This window comes from Python bivittatus, unplaced genomic scaffold (assembly GCF_059951505.1).
Source record: "Python bivittatus isolate LINGU-HERP-01145 unplaced genomic scaffold, Pbiv_v1 ctg000080_np1212, whole genome shotgun sequence".
NCBI lineage: Eukaryota > Metazoa > Chordata > Lepidosauria > Squamata > Pythonidae > Python > Python bivittatus.
In genome coordinates this window covers 14,662,847-14,683,604 of record NW_028277035.1, presented here as the reverse complement: position 1 = coordinate 14,683,604, position 20,758 = coordinate 14,662,847, and the positions used below count along the sequence as shown (strand labels likewise).

General features: G+C 39.5%; 1 protein-coding gene across 1 annotated transcript in view; it reads left to right on the top strand.

Moving 5' to 3' along the window:
• The window catches only part of ATP10B (ATPase phospholipid transporting 10B (putative)), a 145,123-nt gene that overhangs the window by 590 nt on the left and 123,775 nt on the right, over nucleotides 1–20,758 (top strand). The window lies entirely within an intron of this gene.

Here is a 20,758-nt window from a genome sequence, read left to right as displayed (position 1 = left end):
GTTATAAAGAAAATGAACACTTTTTCTCTATTTACTGGAAAATTAGATCTAAACGTGCATTCAGACAGAATGTAACAGGGAACATCTGGCTCTGTTGTGGCTGAATACTGAAAGCACAATGTCCCTTTGGGTATGCACAGGAAACGATCTACAAATATCAGAAGGCGTCTAAGAGCACCTTTTCCAATTAGCAAGTGTTATTAAAAGGCATAAGCTTTTGCAAGCTGCAGCTCACTAGTTTAGAAGCACAGGGTACTAAATTGATCCTGTATAGAATTTGAATTGCATTGAGGCAGGAGGTGGGGAAATGGGTTATGTATGCAGACACAGGTTACATGTGAAACAGATTACAAGTACCTGATCAGTTAACAACTGTAGTATGTTAAAAATCCATTGTGTTTGTTGAGTCCTTTTATGGTAGCCTGAAACCTTTCGATGTATGCCAGTTCAGCAATCACTTGCTCAATCATGTTGTTCAAGTTTCATTTTTCCAAGATGATCACCTTGAGGTCTGGAATGGTGTCGGAGGTTGAAATGTTCTGATATTACTTGGTTTAAGTCCTGAAGTCAAACATGCCCATTAGTTATCTTGCACAAAGTTTCTCCTGTTTGTCCTATGTAGAATCCAGAGGGACATTGCTGGCAGATGATGGCCTATATCACATTAGAGAAAGAATATGTGAAGGTACCTCTAATCTTGTGTGTGAAGTTTGGGGGGTGGGGGCAATGGTCCAGCTGGTGTAAATATGGGGTCAAAGTAGACATCTGGGTTTGTTGCAGGGTCTGATTCTCATGTTAGCATCATTGTCCTGTTTTTGCTTGTTGCTTGTGAAAAACTGCTTCAGGTTTGGTAGTTATCTGTATGCAAGTACGGTCCTACAAGCCAAGCCTGAGAAAGTGCAATGTCATTATCCAATATGCAGGGTATTAATAATGTATTTGAGTAGCTTCAGCAGTGAGCTGTAGTGACAACCAGTGGTGTTCTCTTGTTGTGGTCTTTTAATAGAGCTTCCCTAGGAGTCGACCCGAATCTATTGATTTGTCTGGTGATCTTATTGGGTGTATGGTTCTGTCTCCTGAATGCTTAGTTTAATTCCATCAGTTGAGCATCTCTGTCAAGTGAATTAGAACAAATGCAGTTGAGGAAGTCTGTTGAGAAAGTGTTGTTCTAGGTCAACCATATTGTGGAACCAAGTGTGTTCTCCTGGGGGTGCTTTCTCAACTCTTACCCCTGAAGCCTTTCCTTTACTTCAGAGTCATTGATTATGTTTCCAGCATCTGGACCCATGGAAATGAATCTCTCATCAAACTCCATCATGACTTCAACAATTTCCACCCCGTCATCAACCTCAGCCATGACCTATAGAGCAATTCCACTTCCTTAAGGTCAAAGTAAAACTGCACAATGGACACATAAACACTATGTTATATAGGAAAGCCATACATGGTGATACAGATCTATGTGCTTCCAGCTTCCACTCAGCCTCCACCACCAAATCTATTTCCTGCTGTTTTCCTCCAAAACATACCATACAATACAGTAAAACGATTGTGTAAGTCAATGGATAGAGTTAACATTTTAAAATACAAAGAAAGTACCCAAATCAAGAAATAAGGAAAATCTCATCTGAGTGATATCTTTGGCCATTTTACACACACACACACACAATGGGCTTGCTCATATATTTGTGAGCAAATATATTACCTATATTTAATTTTTTGATACATTCTTTGTTCAGATGTGTATTCTGACAAGAAAAAGCAGTAAGGAACATGGGCTTGAATCTTAATTCTGACCTTCATGATTGTGCAAGGGGATATGATTTTGAAAACAAATTAGCTCCCCATGTGTAAATTTGAGCCCTACTGTTTCACTCTAATTTCTATACTGAATGGAATTCAGTACACATCACAAGACTCCCTAATGCCTTGCAATGAAGCTCTCCGGCATTTGATTTGCATTTCAGCAGTGAGCTGATTTTCAGCAGTAGTTTAGAAGCAAAGTTGCAATTATCAAAAGTATCAAGATTAAACCTTTGACTCAAGATTATCACACTGGGGTTATTTTATCTTATTCCAATCATCTGAAAAACAAAGCAGTGCTACACGTGTTCTCCTGTGGAATGCAGCTCAGTAGGAATTGAGTTACTTTCCAGAATAGACTCCAGCATTTAGACTCACCTGTGAAGGGGCAAAACACCCTTCCTGGAAACTGTTTCTTTCTCTTGTACATTTTCCCATCTCTCTTTGCAATGGCTAGACCTGTTCTAGCTTTGGCATGGCTTCTTTTCCTATATTAGCCCTTCATGTCATGGGGCTTGGTTATGTGAGGGATGCCTCTTTCTGATTACATCTGCCTGTCCCATCAGATCTGGCAGAAGAGGTATGTTGCAGGTCCTGCCTACTAAGGAGTTACATCTGGCGGGACCCAGGAGGTAGGCCTTTTCTGCCGTGACACTCACCCTGTGGAACATCATCCCCCCAGAAGTGAGAGTGGCCCCTTCTCTGCCATCCTTCTGGAAAGCCTTCAAAACTTGGCCGTGTCAACAGGCCTGGGGGTCTCAAGGGAATAGTGATCTGCTGAGGTGGCTCCATTGTTCATAATATCCAACGCTCTTGCCTTTTTTAATAATAATATCAATGTTTTATAATGGTAGTGTGTTTTAATATTGTTACTCTATGGTTTTATTGTATGCCACCTAGAGTCACATCTGTGAGATGGGCGGCCATATAAATATGATTGGTAAATAAATAAATAATCCTTCTAGCATCCTGACTCATTCACTGGATGACTATGATTGCATAATAGAGCCTTACAACAATTACATTTGACTTCACGAAGCCACCCCGTGACCATTTGTCTTAGTGGATAGTGTGGTGGTGTTACCAATGGAAGAGAATATATATAGCTCAGGGTTGTATTGTGGAGTCCTTGGTGCTCTCTGAGCTTGCAGACATTCATTACCCGACTAGGTAACATCATCAGTGCTATAGTGGGTATGGGGTTTGTCCCCTGTTTATATACAGTAGCTTGCCCTGCCAGTGTTGGTGGGGATGTGGTTTTCTCCTTGGTAGTTCCTTGATTAGAGTATAGTTTTCTGCTTGATTGTTTGCCGGGTGTTAATCCCTGTTTATCTGGGTGTAGGCTGCTGGCAAGGATGTGTTCTAGTCGCTTTGTTTCCTTCTTAGCTTTCTTATCATTTCTTTTGAATGGAGTGTAAATATGATTTATCTCTATGTGTCTATTGATGGCTGATGTGTCTGAGTGCCAAGCTTCCAGGACACTTGGACAGATTCAACCATAGTTTCAACTGGGAAACTGTGAGCATCCTAGACCAAGCTAAATCCAAAAATGCTAGGGAATTCCTGGAAGCCATCATCTCATCCACTCATTGAAACCATTTGACTCTGCTGATCTATGTAAACTGAACTGACAGTAATTTAAATTTGGCTTCCAAGACTGCATGACTACTTTGCCTCACTTCATTAGTGCTGAAATCCCCCACAACCTCCACTCCTTCCTCCCCACACCCAAAACTTCTGGAGTTTGTGTATCCTCAATCTGAGAAGATAACTGTTCACCCTCTGAAAAAAGCAAGCTTCTAAGAGCTCCTTCCCCTCTCCTTAGAGTGGCACCATCATACCTCAGGAATTTCCTTGATTACCAAGAGGAAAGAGGAAAGTGCTATTTTCTCCCTGAAACGACTTTTCCTCAAGCTCTCTGTCTCTTCCAGCTCCTCCAGAGCAGCTCTTTGGGCCTTAGAAGAAAGGCCTCACTCTCTGAGAGTCAGGAACTTGTACAGATCACATAGCCATGAGTTCTGCCCAGCAGGCAGAAGGTCATTCATATGAGACTCAGTATAATACACAGGGTTGTCCCACTCACCTGCTGGTTCTCTGTCAACATACCTGTTGTTTTGTTGAGACTTATTTAGCAGGACCAACCACATTGCTGAATGCTGATGCCAAATTGGCCCAGATGCTTAACTTGCAAGTCTGCTTAATTCTTGTTTATCTTCACCCGCAAATTTCCAACACCAATGCTTCAACTGCTGGGACTTTCTCCTGTTCAGTGAGCAAAGGCAAAACTTCCTGATGCTTAATGCAGTTTCTTACAGCCTGGTTTTAATTTTGCGTTCCAAAGTGGAATTTTGTCACTGAATGTTCCATTTGTGAAGGCTGTTTTATTTCTCTGTAATGACATTTAATACTGCTGTTGACCCAAAACTTTACTGGTCTTTCTTAAATTCTGTCTGTAAGGAGAAAAAAAAAATCTGAACTTTCAGATACATGTAATTAAAGACATCCGCAGAGGAAATGTTTAATGAATACATTGCTTCTTAACCTTAAGACACTATTCCGTCTTGAATTAATGCAAGTAGGTTACTGTAAGATCCTTGATCATTAATGAAGGACCTTGTCTATTAAGTTTCTAATCAAGCAAGCCAGAGTTTTTGTTTTCTCTGTAGATGTTAGTATAATTACCGTTAATGTCATCTACTAAATTTTCATTAATTTAAATAGGCTCTTTCATTTCCACCACAAATGCACAAGTTCATTGCAATTTCTTCTCTCTGTTGTTGAGTGGTGCATCTATCTAAATTTGGAACAGGCTAGATCTGGCAAAAGAGAAATCCAAGGGCAAACATTCCTTTCCTTTCCTACATACACAGATTTTTCTCTGAGCACTTATTTTGCAAGTGACACTGTTGTTATTTATGCTTTTGAATTGCTGACTTTTAGTTTCAGTGCTTGGAAATAAGGAGCCTTTCTCCATTCTTAGCCTCATCAGCTGAGGAGGATGGGAATTGCAATGCTACCTATCCAGGCCTTCCACTGGGGAAGACTGCACTGGATACACATACCAGCCAAAAAGTTGCTCAAATGTTAACTCCATTTCATTGTCTAAACAGTGTTTCTCAACCTTGGCAACTTTAAGATGTGCAGACTTCAACTCGCTGGCTGGGGAATTCTGGGAGTTGAAGTCCACACATCTTAAAGTTGCCAAGGTTGAGAATACTGCTTTAGAGGAAACTTTTCTAGATAATTGGAGATGTCCACTTATTGTTGACCATTTATTGTTCTTATTACCTTGCAACTAAACTGAACCAAGCCCTTTTCATCTTCTTTAAATAAGTGTAAATGGTCAATTAGACTTCTCAAATGTAAGTAGGATCACTCCTAAAGCAATAACATGATTTGGGTGTCCTATCTTAGGGTGTAGTTTATACACTATCTTATGACTTTCAGAGTATATATTTCTGAATGCAGCAATTGAAATTCTACCACCATGTGTCACTTGGAAGTATGACCTGATCTGCCCCCAAGAAAGTGTAAGAATAAGATTTCAGTTTTAATATACTGCATCTAATTTCTTCTCTTCAGAAGCAAATACTACTATGAACACCAAAGGGGGGGGGGAGCCTCCACTACCAGAGAAAAGTAAAAGTTCTTTGTCACTGAAAGATGCAGACTAATGTACGTGGAAGCCCCTTAAACCAAACCTGGGGTTAGCAACATGACATGTGTGAAGGAGCCTATGACTGCCAAGTTCACGTCCACGGGAGCCACAAATTAAATACGGTATATGAAACACAGCACAGGAAGCAATTTTGACACAGCTTATCCAACCACCTCAACCTTTTATAGGAAGCTCTAAAAAACATGAGCAGATCAGATCCATACTATCTGGAGAAGCTTCCTTCATTGGTTCAGCCTTTAAGATCTAGTCTGGATGGCCACTGGAATTCACAAAGCAGCAAGCTGAAAGGGGATGTTTTTAGTACAGGCATCCCAATTGCAGAATTCTTTCCTTTCTCAATTAGCATTACTGTAGTGCTGAGTCTTATAAGCTGCTGGGCAGCACCTGAAGACTGATATGACGTCTTTGTGAATTTGTACTGTTCTTCTCTTATTATTGTTCCTGCTGGTCCTGGTTGTAACATGCTTTTAAAACATAATGTGGATTTATTATTTTTGCCCTTTTATGGCATATTAATTATTTATTTATTGGTGCCTCCTGGCAATTGCTTAGATGAGGCTCTGCAGTTTTCTTGGCAAGGTTTTTCAGAAGTCGTTTGCCCTTGTCTGCTTCCTAGGGCTGAGAGAAAGGGACTAACCCAAAGTCACCCAGCTGGTTTTGTTCCTCATGCAGGACTAGAACTCATGGTCTCCCGGGTTCTAGCCTGGTGCCTTAACCACTAGGAATGGCATAAACTTGTGGAATTGACTGCCCAAGTACTCCTCACTGGGTAATGAGGGAATTACAGCAACTGGGCTTTCTGATCCAGCATGCCAACATCTAAAACAGGTCAAGGCACAAAACTCACGAGAATCAACAAATGATGCTCAGGCTGAAATCCCTATAGCAACATTGATTGTGTGTCACTTCTAAGGGTGTGTTGAGCTAGTCTGGAGGGCTTTGGTTTGTTTTGTGTTCATGTTTATTCTTCTGATTAGGCATTTGTTATAACAATTCCAGTCATCTGTGGCTTGGAATCCATCAAAGGAGCAAAGAGAAATCTATCTCTTTCCATGTTTTATTATCTTGGCCACCTTGAGGAATGAGGTAGAAAAGCCAGAAGGAAAAGTTCTCACACTGAATCACTTTCTCAGATCATTAGCATCTGTCAACACTTGCCAATAGCTGATTAAAAAAAAAAAAAATTGCAAACACAGTGTTTCCTTTGCACAGGATGTCTGCTGGTTATTTTTAGGCTGTACTTATGTAATCTGTCCCTAAATTAAGGAGCTATTTTTGTCATATATGATATGACTGCTAACCTCTTAATTTTAGTTTTTAAAAGGTAGTTATTAATTTATTAAAAGTGGTTATTAATTTAATTACTCCATTTGTCTAAATGGTATGTCACATGCATGCCTTCGAGATCCTTGTTAAAGTCTCAAGAAGGTACAACCTTAGATATCTCCTAAAACAGCTAGACATCATCCATATCATCTTGAGACTTCAACAAGGGTCCCTAAGATGAAAGAACACCACCCCGAATCTGAATGAGTCTTGTAAAAATAAAAAAACTAAAACAAGCCTTTTGAAAATAAATTTTATAAATGCAAACTATTACAGGCAATTGAATACAGATTGCAGTAAGAGTTTAATCTATGTTAAGACGACAGGCTTCTAAGTTCCATTGCATGCCTGATATAGGTCACTCTCAATCTAGAAGTTGTAAATATCAGTCAATTATGAAGTAGTCAATCCCAGTCTTTACAGCAGGGTTCACAACTTTATTGAGTTAGAGATTATTTGCCCTTTCATGGAACTTAATGAGAAAGTGCAAGTATGTAGAAAGCGGGCATCACTTGGTCAGAAAAGTTGTTGGTGGTCAAATAATAAAATGGACATATCCTCAATAAAAAGCTGCAACTTGTTCAGAGCTAGTTCTCTCACACATGTAAGAAAGCAAGCAATCTCCTTAAGGTGGAGATATATTTTAGAAGCACAATGCATGCTGAAGCACACCAGCTGTTCTTTGGCAAGGGCTCACAGCAAAATGTCTCTGTAGCTACCTCTCTAGCTGTTTGATCCTTCCTTCTGAGTCAGGTATCTAAGTTGCTCTTCTTCTTCACTATCTTCTACTGGACAGGTTGCTCATGGGGACATTGGCAGCTCCTTTCTCTCTCTGCATTGGCAGAGCTGCCAGACCATCTACCTGAATCACTCCCACTTTATCTCATGAAGCTGCCCTACCCCAATTAGCTGCAGAGATAAAAGCCTTAGACTTACTCACAAGTAGACTTTCTACCAGCAGGAGAAAGCTCCCTACTCTGCTGATTCCCAACACCTTTCTTTTTCCTGGGGCTGGGGTTTTATATGTTCTTCCATCTATTTTCTCCATTTTTCCTACCATGCTAACCTTCCTCCCACTACCTGATCTTAGCAGCTAATTAACTCACCCTACACCTCAGAGTCAGGATATTTAGCAAGAACTTCTTTATCATTTCCCTCAGTTTCCACGTCTATTTGCCTTGCAGTTCTCAAGACTCCTATTTCCTTTGCATTTTGCAGTTTTAGCTTAACTACCTCTCCTGCTTTGCATCAGCTTGTTAATTCCTTTCCATATTGCTCAACTGTCTTGCAACCAACTCTAATGCAAGCATCAAGTTGCCTTGGACTACTTTGAACATATTATGCAAAGACCCAGCTCTCTGGAAAAGGCTCTAATACCAGGAAAGATAGAAGGAAAGAGAAGAAGAGGACAACCAGCAGCAAGGTGGAGGGACTCAGTTACAGAGGTGATGAGTGCACCATTGGGAGGCATGAAAGAACAGGTTAGAGATAGATCGTCCTGGAGAAAATCTATCTATGTGGATGGTAGGAGTCGAAAATGACTTGGTGGCATATAATCAATCGATCAATCAAGTTGCATCCATGACAGACAGATGCTCAACCTCTGCTTGAACAAGTCCACGAAAGGAAAACCCATTTTCTCAAGTAATAGATTATTATTTATTTATATTTCAAATTTAGATACCGCCCATCTCACAAAAAGTGACTCTTTTATTTACATTTTTCCCTTGACATTGATTCAGAATCTGCATTACTATAATTTAAGTTCACGTTTTTATGTCTTGCACTCTGGAACAATAGAGAGCAGGTTATAGCCTTCTTTGTGTAATGCTTCAGGTAACCACAGTCATCTTTACTCAAGGCTAAACATACTCATTTCCCTCATTCTCCCCACTCAATTTAATTTTCAGTACCCTGATTGTCCTTATAACTCTTCTTTGGGTCTCTTCCAGTTTCTCTCAATATTTTTTAAAAAATAGTACCCAGAATGATCAAATGGTATCTGACCAATGTAGAACATCATGGAGCTATTCCTTTCTATCACTGGGGACTCTCTTGATGCAATTAAGTTACATTTTAGGTTTTTATAGCCATGCTGCAGTGCTAACTCATATTCACTACAATTCCCAAAAGATTTTCACATATATCATTAATAAGCCAGGTATCCACCATTCTATACCTATAGGTTGTGTCTCTTGAAGATGAATAAAGAAAGGTGTCAAAGCCAACACCAAAAGGCAATTTCACCCTTTCTGCCTTACGTCATACTTTTTCTTACTGCATACTTCTGGCCTCCTCTCTCTGGTTAATTCTAAAATCTGGACCAACTCAGTACTTGGTAGCTGATCTGCACTGTCTTTCTCATATACAGAAGAAGCATTGTTGACTCCTTCAGGTGATAGCAGCTCAGTCCTGTTATAGATAGGCATCAAAAATCTCAGTGATTATAGCTGGGTAACCTACCCAACAAGCAGAGAAAGCTGGCTGACCTAAAGTTGCCAGCACTCTTTAGCTTCACTTCCTCACCCCTTTTATTAGATTAGCACCCAAGAGGTTGTGGTGGCACTACTGAGCATCATGCTTGTAATCTATCATCAGAGTTGAAACGGTGACAAAGGAAGTAGAAATTTTGTAAGGATGAGAGAAAGAAGGGCAAAAAGTTATGGCCATGTGTTCTGCCTATCAGCCTGCCTATTCTGCACTGACTTGGGAAACAGGGGATCTGTAAAGGTAAAGTTGCTGAGATGTTGTAACACTGTGATGGGATATGTGATGTTGTTATGGAGTTTTGTGGGTTATATTTATTCTGATTTTATGGAATGTTGTTGTGAGCTTCCTAGGATTATCATGTATAAGATAGGCGGCCATATAAGTTTTCTAAATAATAGTAGTAGTAGTAGTAGTAGTAGTAATGATAGGTGGATAAAAATGCCAAATCCAGTCTAAACATCTGGTTGACTTTGCGACCAACAATAATAATCATCTTATCAAAGCATTGGCTGAGATGTGGTTACTAAAGTTGCATTTTCACACTACATAAACTTGCAATATGTTGCCAGTGCCACCTCCTCTAAACTTCTAACTGTCATGTGCTGCCCATGTTATTTTGACCATTGATGGCTGGCACTTTATAACAGTTCCAGCAATAGCAGTTTTGCTCACATTCTTGCAGATGCAGTTGTATGTGTATGTGGAACATAACAGCAGCAACCAGAGACACATCAAAAGACTTGGCTTGGGGATTATAGCAGACTTGAAGCTTTGAATGGTTGCTTGTGGTCTGCACTCCAAAAAGCAGATGAATCCAGGAAAAAACTAAAATTGATTTCATTCCTCATATTTAAATGAGGTTAAATTAGATTAATTAAATATGGTTTCCATGATTTCCCCCGTCATGCATTTAATCATTTTCTTTTGGGTCACATTAAACATAACAATTTGGTGATAACTTTTGGAAGGCTTCAGGAGGTTGCACTCAAAGCTTGTTGGTGGTCACACATGATCTTGGATGTTTCACACTGTGTATGTCTGATCATAACATTAGCAGAATTTCTGAAGGCCCTTTTTTTGTTGATAGGAACTAGCTAAACAATAGCTTTTTCCCTAGAAAACTATAGAAACTCAGTAAAGCAGATAGAGCAATCTGAAGTCTTCCCAATGATTTTGGACTTCATTTCTCTGTCAGCTATAACCAGCCTAGCCAGTGGCAATGGATTATGAGAGCTGTAGTCCAAAACATTAGAAGGTACCAGACTAATTCATGAAAAGGCAAAGTATTCAGAAAAGAGAGGGAGTTTATTTCCTTAGGCCTCCACCATAAATCTAGCTGTCTCTGACATGCTGAGTTTCATCTCCCCCCCCCCCAAAAAAGTATTGAAGCTATAAGTCATGCGTTCTGTTAGAAGAGAAGACAAGAAAGACATAGATCAATTGCACATTTACATGCCATGTTTCTATTTTACTTATTAAGTTATTGGGACATATAAAAATTTATCAGATATTCATTAAAATAATTCAAGTCTGAAAGGGTGTTTATTCATGGGTTTGTGTCATTTACGAGTTGCGTTGAAGTACTCCTGGGGTGATCCATTCCTCAGGAGACAAAATGCTGTTTCCTACAAGCTGTGTCTTTGGCTGCTTTTACTGAAATATCACTATTCTGACAGCTCACTGTCAGGAATGTTCTGCCTGCCTAAGGAATAGAATGTGATATCTCTCTGGTGCACATTTTCTGTAGGGAGAATCTGAAAGATGGTGAGTCAAGTGTTGCTGCCTGCCTTTCTAAAATGTAAAACCCGGAGTGAAAGAAAGTGCAGATGTGTTGAAAAGGTCAACATAAATTTGGAAGGTGGGCCCTTTTAATGTTCCAGTACTACACAGAGCTTGGAAGTCAATTCATTGTACATTAATATCTTTCTATGTTAAGGCTGTGCTGGTTCTACTAAATAGCATGTCACCTGAAAGTTTCTGGAGGATTTGCATTTGGTGTAGATAAATCCAGTAGACACTCTAGTTTAATCTTACTCCTTTCTTGAACTGCTGGCATATTACTTTCTATCATGTGAAAAACAATTTGTCCTCTACTGCCAAATAGGCTTGATATCATAATAGAGAATTTTGAAAAATTCAATGAAATACTTCATCTTCCTTAGGGAACATCTAAGCTCGTGTGTAAAAGGTTTCTATATCCATCTTGAAAAGAAAGTGGAATTTGTAAGCAGTTTGTTGGCATGACATACAAGAGACGGTGTTCATTATATCTTTTATTGATTGATTTAACCCCTTCACCATATCTTCACATTGTAGCCAGTCTCAGACATTTAACAAGGGCGCATTGGATTCAGATAAACTCCACATCCCAAGAAGGGAGGTGGTTTGGATCAAATCTACAGCTTCTAAAATGGCCTCACCCTGATCTCCCTAAAGCCCCATTCCCCACCCACAGTGCCAGAGCTTTTGGGTATGGCAAAAGAGAGACAATGCTCCTTTAAGAAAAAAAAGGGGGGGTTATTCCTCTGGACAGTGCTGGGGTATGGAGGGAAAAACAGGATTGCAGTGACTCACCCAATGATCAGAGCTATCGGTTCAGCAGGAGCTATCCAATCACAGAGGGGTGAGGGATGATCTTTTTTAAAATCATTTGCTCCATATGTCTCTTTTCATTTCTTGCCATTCCTTATGAGTGGACAGGTTGTTGCTAGTGGAAATAAAGACTACACTTTGCTAGTCATTGGTTTATTGCTTGCTTTAACTAGGGATTGATTTGCTTCCTTCTCTGATCCTTCCTCTATTCAATTTTTCTGAAGTGAGCGATATATTTTATTTTTTAACTTGATGGCTGTTCTACTATTCAATTCCTCCTCTTTTCCATTCCCTTTCCCTAATAGACAAACCATTATCTTCTTTTCCCTCCTGTATCTTCCTTACTATAATCAATCTTATTTCTCCATTGTCTGTTTTCAGAGTAAATCTCTTAATCTTTCATTACTCTGCCCTCAAGATCAGTCATACCACAGAGTTTTAGGGCAAAAGCATTCTTTTTCACACACTTATCTCTTTGCATAAACCTCCCTCTATTTATGTCTGAACTTCAACATAATTGCTTTCTCTAGAACAGAGTATTCGGTGAATTCTGTGCCAAATCAATTAATAAACACTTTATTCTTTTTTTTTTTCAAAACTCAGCATATAAAGGAGCATAGTTAGAATATTTATTTATTAGCTTTATATCCCATCTTTTCTTCAGGAGTTCAAAGTGGCACTGTATATAGCATTCCCTCTAATGACTGCACAAAAATTTTCTGAAGTAAGTTGGGCTGGGAAGGAGTAACTGTCCCCAAATCACCCTGTCTCCCCAGTCTTAGTCTAACACCAGAACCACTACACTGCTCTGATTGAAAACTGTAGGCTACATCCCCATCCTAATGTGCTCCAGAAACTCATCCTGCTCTGTTACTAAGTCAGAATGTAAAACTATTGTATTTATCCATGTTCAGGTGAAAATATTTCATTTAAGAAACTTGCCCTAGATTCAGTTACTGAATCATACTAGATTGTCATCAATTTAGTCCAAGATGAAGTAAGGCCTCTAAACTGAATGCTGTACTCTGTATACATTTCTAATTTAAACCTGCTTACTTGCCTTTCCTTCCTTCCTTCCTTCCTTCCTTCCTTCCTTCCTTCCTTCCTTCCTTCCTTCCTTCCTTCCTTCCTTCCTTCCTTCCTTCCTTCCTTATTTTTTAGAAAAGGCTTATGTGGAAAATATGTCTCATTTCAGCTCAGTTGAACTTACTTCAGCAAGCATGGATAAATCAGGCTGTAAATCACAAGTCATTGTTCCTCAACTCTGCATTGTAAACTTACTTCTATTGTAAACCTTGCACTATTATTCTTGTTATCTACATGGACATTTCATGAGAGGAAGTGAATTTTATGGCATGTCTTTCTAGATTTCTACCCCTGAGGGTCTCAAATATTATCAAACCTCCTTCAAGTAACAGTGCTCGTCTTGATTTAAATATTATTGTTGCTGTCATTATGTTGCTGAGATTACTATCTCAATTTATATCCCACCTTTCTGTCCAAATTGAGCAAACTCCATTTAAGCTCACAAAAAATCCAAAAGATGAACATAGATCAATTAAAACTCAAAGAATAAAACTGTAGATATTTAAAGCCATGGGTAAAGACTGAGACTTTTCATCACTAATCCTCTACAGGCAGAGAGAATAGGGGCCAAAATACTCCTGAGGGAGGGCATTCCAAGTCTGGAAGTCATAGGCCACAATACATTAATTAGACCTATTAAAGGCCTTTTACTGGATTAATCAGTGATTATTTTGACTGGCTCCTTCTTCAGAGATGATTATCTGAGTATGATCTCTGACCTCAACACTCTTCAACCTACGTCCTTGAATGCATGATGCTTGAACTCGCAGCCATAGATTCAAGGCCATAACTCTGATATTTTCATTCCAGATATTAGAAAAGCCCCTCATCACAGAGAAAAACCAGCTACCTCAGATTTTAACTTAACTGAAGCTCAGTATATTGCAGTCTCCAAATTCAACTTCTACATCTCTTTCTCCCGCCCTTACATCATAATTTGCTGAAAGCTATTTGTTTCCCTGTGCATTGTTATTGTAACAGACCTGTCTGCTTTCAGGCCCTTTTCTTATAACCTTGCCAATTGCTGCCTTCAAAGTGTGACACAGAGTGCTAGTCTTCAGCTTGATCCAGCAAACTTCTTTTTTTCTCCTTTAGCAATGGCAACTAGTCATTGGGTTTTTCCAACATGACATCCTTCAGATGTGTTCAACATCAAGTCCCAGAATCTCCATCTAAGCAACCAGCTCACAGAAGGATGTCATGGAGCAAAATAACTTATTGTTTTTTCTTCTTTCTCTATGATATCTGCATTGGCCTTTTACCAGACTGTTACAGAGGTTGAGGGGCTGTGAATATCTCCTATATTACCAGCCAGATGACCCACCCCCACTGCATTATCATGGATAACATGACTTGACTGAATAGAGAGGAAGGGCTTTCTGGGAGGAAAGTAAGGATGCAGGAGGTTGGAGATCTTCTGCTATGACTGTAATGAACCCTTTGCATTCTGATGAACTGAGTGGCTTGGTTTCTCTTTCCAAATTAAAGGCATTCGTGTAATCCTATTCCTGCTGTTCTAGTAAATTAGGGATAGGGGGTGGGGAGTGGGGTCAGACCATGGGCTACTTCCATTGTAGAGTCTCAAGTTACCGTATTCCAATGGTGAATACAGTGAAAAGCTAAATGAATGGGGCCAAAATATTAATCTTTCTTCTTTTACATACTTGTTTCATAGTACATGGACCCTTTCCAACCACTCACTGAAACCTAGCTGACAGAGGCAAAATTAATTCAACCTGCACAAAACCAACTCCACATGAGCAAGAATGAAGTGCAAATCAAACTTACTTCCAGGACAGGGAGCCTCTCAATGCCCTGATGGAGCAAAATAATCATTCAGTAGAAATGGAATTGCAATTGACCTTCTACTGTTGTAGAACTCTATCAATAGAGGCCCTTGATGGTGACTCATCTCATCCACTGTAGAAACATGCTAAACGAATATTGCCATTGTGAAATTCTTTCCACTGCTCTCCCAGCAGGATAAAAAAACAAAACTAAACGAATATTAGAAAAAGAACTGTCAGAGCTACTGAAAATAAGCTCTCCTAGGTAGCTATAAAATGACTATCTCAAGCTTTGGTGGTCCTTCTTCCTCTGTACCTTCACTTTTCCATAGCAGAAATACATCACAGCTACTGAATAGTGTCAACTGTATTCATTCTTAATCAAAAAGCCTTACCAATACTGGCAAGTACTTTATTCAGATCAATGTGTATTTAAAGCATTTTAAAATGTTAGTGCAAGCGCAGCTTTTCATATTTGCTCATCGCCTTTCCTGTTACATTAAAAAAAAAATCCATTTGGTGTAGCTCTTAAAATGATTTTCAGTTGTTAACACAAAGGTAGGAAGGATGGTGTCCGCGGACACCTCCCTAGATGCTTGCCAGACTCCCTGCCCATTTGATTTTTAATTATTTTTAACATTGCTTTTGGAAAAGAAAAGCATGAGCCTCCAGCATAATCTTAACTGAGAAAAGTGCCTCTGGGGCCCAGAAGGATCCATAGGAAATCTCAGAAAATAAAATTGATAAGTGGTTGCAGCACATCCACCTGGTCAGAAAAATAAATAAATGTAACCTGGCATGGTACAGAGTAGCTGGGGAGTGGGGGTGGTGGAACAACTTCGCCAGTTTGATTTTCTGATAAATGGGTGTTTTGTGGCTGATTCTGCCCTCCACAGCAATCACTGAAAAGCCTCTCAGACAGTCATTTTGTGAAAGTACCAGCATATTCTCTCTGACGTCCCGAAGTGCCCACGGTGAGTTTAGTTATAAGTTTCCTATAATGGTTATTACTCCAAATTAACACATGCAGAATTGAAAACAAAATAAAGTGTCTAAGCAGCTGAGCACTGTTACCTTAGGATCACTGAAATGTACCAGCCTTCAGTGATTTCTTTTTGAACATTATTGTATTTGTTGGCAGAACAGCAGCTTTCATAAAACAGTATGTGGTTTAAATTATGGATTTTTGAGAAGGATCTTTGCTTTCATTTCACTTTACAGATTCTTTTTTGAGCTAAAACCTACTGCTAACCACAAGAGGACAGAGAAGTGGACAGCAAGGATAAAAGTGAGCTGGAAAAAAAAATAGGAACACATTTCTGTGTGTCAGAAAAACTCTTCTGCAAAGAGAAGCTGTAAGAAGAGTTCCAGAGGGATAATCCACAGGCATCAATGGTGTCTAATCTCTGTGCATGTTTGGCAGGAAGACAATCTGAAGAAACTCTAGTTAGGAAGGCCGAGATCATTGAGCAAATAATAATGGAGCAATAAAGGTTCCCCAGCCTGAGTAGTAGATAAACTGTGGCATTTCAAATGCCTCATAACAGGGAAAAGAACTGTGCCCACAGGCACTAAAGAGGTCTATTCATCTGCAAAAGCCACAATAATGCCTCATGACCTCATTGCACAAATGAGACAGTGAGGTACTTGTGGCATGACATTTGATACAAGTATGTAAGGTACATTATTTCCATTTGGATGTCATGAGGCACATGTCATCATTTGCCTCCTTACCCTTCATTGAGAGGGTCATATAACCAAAGACAATCTCCTGTAGCCAATAAATGTATGTATGTAGCACACTGATATATTGGGGGGGGGGGGTGTAAAAAACAGTTACAAGCTACAGTCCGCACAAAAAAGGAGCAAGGAGAACTTAAAAAATAATAATTTAATTACATATACAGTACACCTCTTCCTTAAAAGAGAGAGCAAGAGAGAGATGGATGTTACATTACATCATGTCCCTGTACACAAGGTTTTATGTGACTTCTATCCTGCCCTTGGAAGGAGGGAAATTTCTCTTTTCTGTAGTGTCTCTCTTGTGTAATGGCTTTACTTAGATAGAACACCAGGAGGCAGTACATGGTCAGTTTCATCCTGTGTTGGGACTTCTCAGACATATATAGCCAGATCTTTCTTCATGTGGTTCAGACCCTCTACTGGGAACTGAACTCATGGACCATTGCACTTTAGGTGACTTCTTAGGAGCTACCCAGGTCCTGATGCTCAGTGATGTTTTCGGAAGGGATATATCTGGCTACATACACCTGACGAGTCCCAATGTAGGATGAAACTGGTCATCCTGGTGGTCTACATAGATATTCCATTTATAAAATTCACTGATTCCCATCTGCACAGATCAACCATCCTCTGTCTCCTACAAATAACTCTCACACCCAGAATCATACAAATGCATGTGCATAGGCACGCACACACACACATACTTCCTTCTCTTCAGCTGGAACAGCAAATAAGAGGAAGGAAAAAAAGAGGATAGAAATGGGACAAAAGGAAGCAGTGGAAGCACTAGAACAGGAAGAGGAAAGAAACAGGGATGAAAATTGGTTGGAGATGAGGGGAGGAGAAGTGGCAAATAGACAGAGAAGGTAAGATAAAGGAGAGAAGCCTTGGTTAGACATTAACCAAGAAACTAAATTCTCCCAGCAAAAGTCCCTCCCAAGTCTCTTGAATCTTCAAAAAAGCTCTTCGGTTTTCAGAAGCATCCAGCCTATGCAGCAGTCATGTCTACAAAGCTGCACATGCTTCCTTTTCAACAGCTGCTTCTGTTCATATCAACAAATATGACTTCCTCAATTCACAGATTCATATAATTGGGAAAAACTGGAGCAGGGAGGGCTATATAGAGCTGTGCAAATTTATTTTATTTATTTACTTATTTAATTTCTATAGCCATCCGTCTCAACCAAGTGACTCCTTTGAAAGAGATGCCTTATATCCCAAGGGAGCATGTAACAAAGCACCTCTCTTTGGACCTTTAGAGCATCTTTTCCCCAGATTCACCCAACTGTTGCATCACCCAATCCCAAGCTGTTTTCTATCTGCAAAGGCAGACATCGTCATTTCCATTTTTTTTTCCCAGCAAAGTGACTGCACATGCTCGTGCACACAGAGACACTCAGGAGCAGCCAACAAAGCAGCTGTGGAGGAGTCTGAAAAAAGATGCAGCTCCTTTAATGCTTCAAAGAGGGCTGCTTCATACACATTCCTGGGGGTTCCAAAGCACCTTTTTCAAAGAATTTGCACAGCCCTAGAGGGGCTCTGAACTCCTGGAGGAAATACGTGATATGCATCTAAAGAATCCGTAATATTAAAATGTGCCCTAAACCACCCCAAGCAATCTAGAGTTTAAGGAAGAGGATGCACATCCTGAAGCCTAGAGGGTTAGATGTACTGTCTCCAAAGCCTGGAGTTTGGCCCCGTAAAATGGATGTTGATTTGTAATGTATAAATTGAAAGACCAAGAATATGATTAAACTCATAAAAAACAATCATTTTAATGATCAGAGTAAATTCTTTTATATGCCTGGCCCTCAGTCTAAAGAAGAAGATGTACCCCTAGTTTAAAAGGACAAATGCAGGGATACATTTTTTTCATAATGTAGAACTTTCTCATTATCAGCATTTATTCCAGGAATAATAGCTAAAATATACCCTTGTCATCATGCTTTCACTGTTTTGACTCTGAGTCACTTCAAAATCATCTTTTTCTTATTTTGTTAAAGAAGGAAATAGTGTGCCCATTTAGTACGTGCTTGACTGTGAAAATCATGCACATATCTACTTTGCTAACTGTATGCACTATTACAAAGTGGAGCACATGGGAACACTACAATAGGGGGTAAATAAAAAGGATACATAACAATGATAAATGTACCTTTTTCCTCTATAGGCCAAAAAGAAAAATGCCAGAGAAATGTTCAGCCTAAAAAAATTATAATAAAAAAAATTAGACTTTCTCAATAAATTGTACATCATGAATTATGCCAAGCTGTTGGCAATGTTTGACACAATTACATCTCTCCTTAAAGACTCTTTCTTTCTTTCTTTCTTTTTCTTTCCTCCCTCTCTCTCTCAGATTTATGCTTCCTTTCAGAACCAAAGACAGCGCTTTGACCCCTGTTGATTTTCTCCTTTGAATTTAAACAAATCTATGGATTTATAATATTATTGATCTTTGATTAGTATAGAAACTAATAGAAACTAAAAGTGGCCTATTTAGAGTGAAAATTATTTTTAAAAAACTGGTAGATGGCTAGCTACATTCCCAAAACTGAAACCAAACTGCCCCCTACCGTCCATTTCTAACTTTGGAACTCATATTAGTTCTGTCTCTGAAAGGTAATAGGGAAAAGATTTGGAAAAAAGAAACTCTGAAAACACAATTCCATGGCACAGAGAAGAAACAGGATGAATACAAATATCTGTGCAGGGTTCTTTGCACAGCTATATGTCAGGCAACGTTGAATGAGGCTTTTGAAGAAAAAAAAATCCCCGTATTAGATTACATTATGTCAATAGCATAAAGAATGGCTTTCTCTCCCACACACCACTGCATTTTCCTCTCTTTAACTTACGAGCCAGAAAGAAAGAAAATGGTAAGACCCAGAATTCTCTCCTGACATTTCATTTCCTGAAAACTGCAATCTTTTTGCAATTTTTATCTGTCTTCCCTTCTCTCTGTGTATATAAATTAGTCTTCTTACTGCTGTTATATAACCATTTTGTCTGTCCTTGCCTTTTGAGAGTAAATCTTGTAGCTGTCACTTGCCTCCATCTGCCTGGCACCTTCCAGTTGGGCTGGGACTGCAACTCCCATCACTCCCTACCCAATGTGGCCAAAGGCATTCTTAAACTCTACAACAGGAATCAAACAGAGCTTGTTTTTGCTTGCCTGAATTTTAAACATGTTTCTTTGGGAATAAGCACCATTTTGTCATAGAAAAGGATAATAGTGTTGTCAAGTAAAAATACAAGAATGAGCATCTCTGACCAAGCATAAGTCCTGTATTAATATAAGAGGAGGAGGAGGAGGAGGAGAAGGAGAAGGAGAAGGAGAAGGAGAAGGAGAAGGAGAAGGAGAAGGAGAAGGAGAAGGAGAAGGAGAAGGAGAAGGAGAAGGAGAAACAGCTTAGGACGCTGAGGCAATTACCTTCATACCTACTGGTTTTTGTATATACCTGCTAGCCCAGATACTAATACCTGCCCACTTGCCACTACTGCCAATCTGTGTGAAATGATGTTGGTGTGCAAAGCCCAAGTTCCACTATTGGGAGAAAGTGAGAATCACACTGTTGAAAGTCTTCTGACTTTTTTATGACCAGATCTTAGTCATACTGACAAAGGAGAATGTGTTTTACAAATCTTGCAAAAAAATTGAAATGTGGCAGAAATTCTCATGGAGGGCATGTGGTATTCTTGCACTTGTTTAGTTGTGAGCCAAAGAGATGTGTGTGAATATCCTGTCCTCAACTGTCCTGTCCTATCTTCAGCTGTCTACAACCACTATAGTTCCTCATGCTTTCATTAAATCACAATAGCAGAAACTGTGAAATCTCCTCTCTTGGGCTTTTTCAACAGTGGTTCCTGTCAATGCTCAGGAGAGTGGGGGGTGTTGCCCTTGAGGAACGGTTCCTTCCATTGGAGAAACTATCCACCTGTTTTCTCTACTTATAAATTTGATGGAGAAATGTGAAAGAGTTGTTCCTGTGGGTATGGCATCCCCAGGACAGGCAAGGGGAGGCAAACAATAATGCATGCATGATGGTCCAGACCCAAATGCTGCAATGCATCAGACAGCAGGACACAAATATGTAATGGCAGCATCTTCATATACATGTCATCATTTGGCAATCATCACAGTTTGCTGTGGCACCTCTGACAGTGAGAATAAAATGAAAGAAGAGCATCCATGTGGATAATCAATGCAAGTCCTAGGAAGGGAGAATGAAGGAACTGGGAATGTTTAGCCATG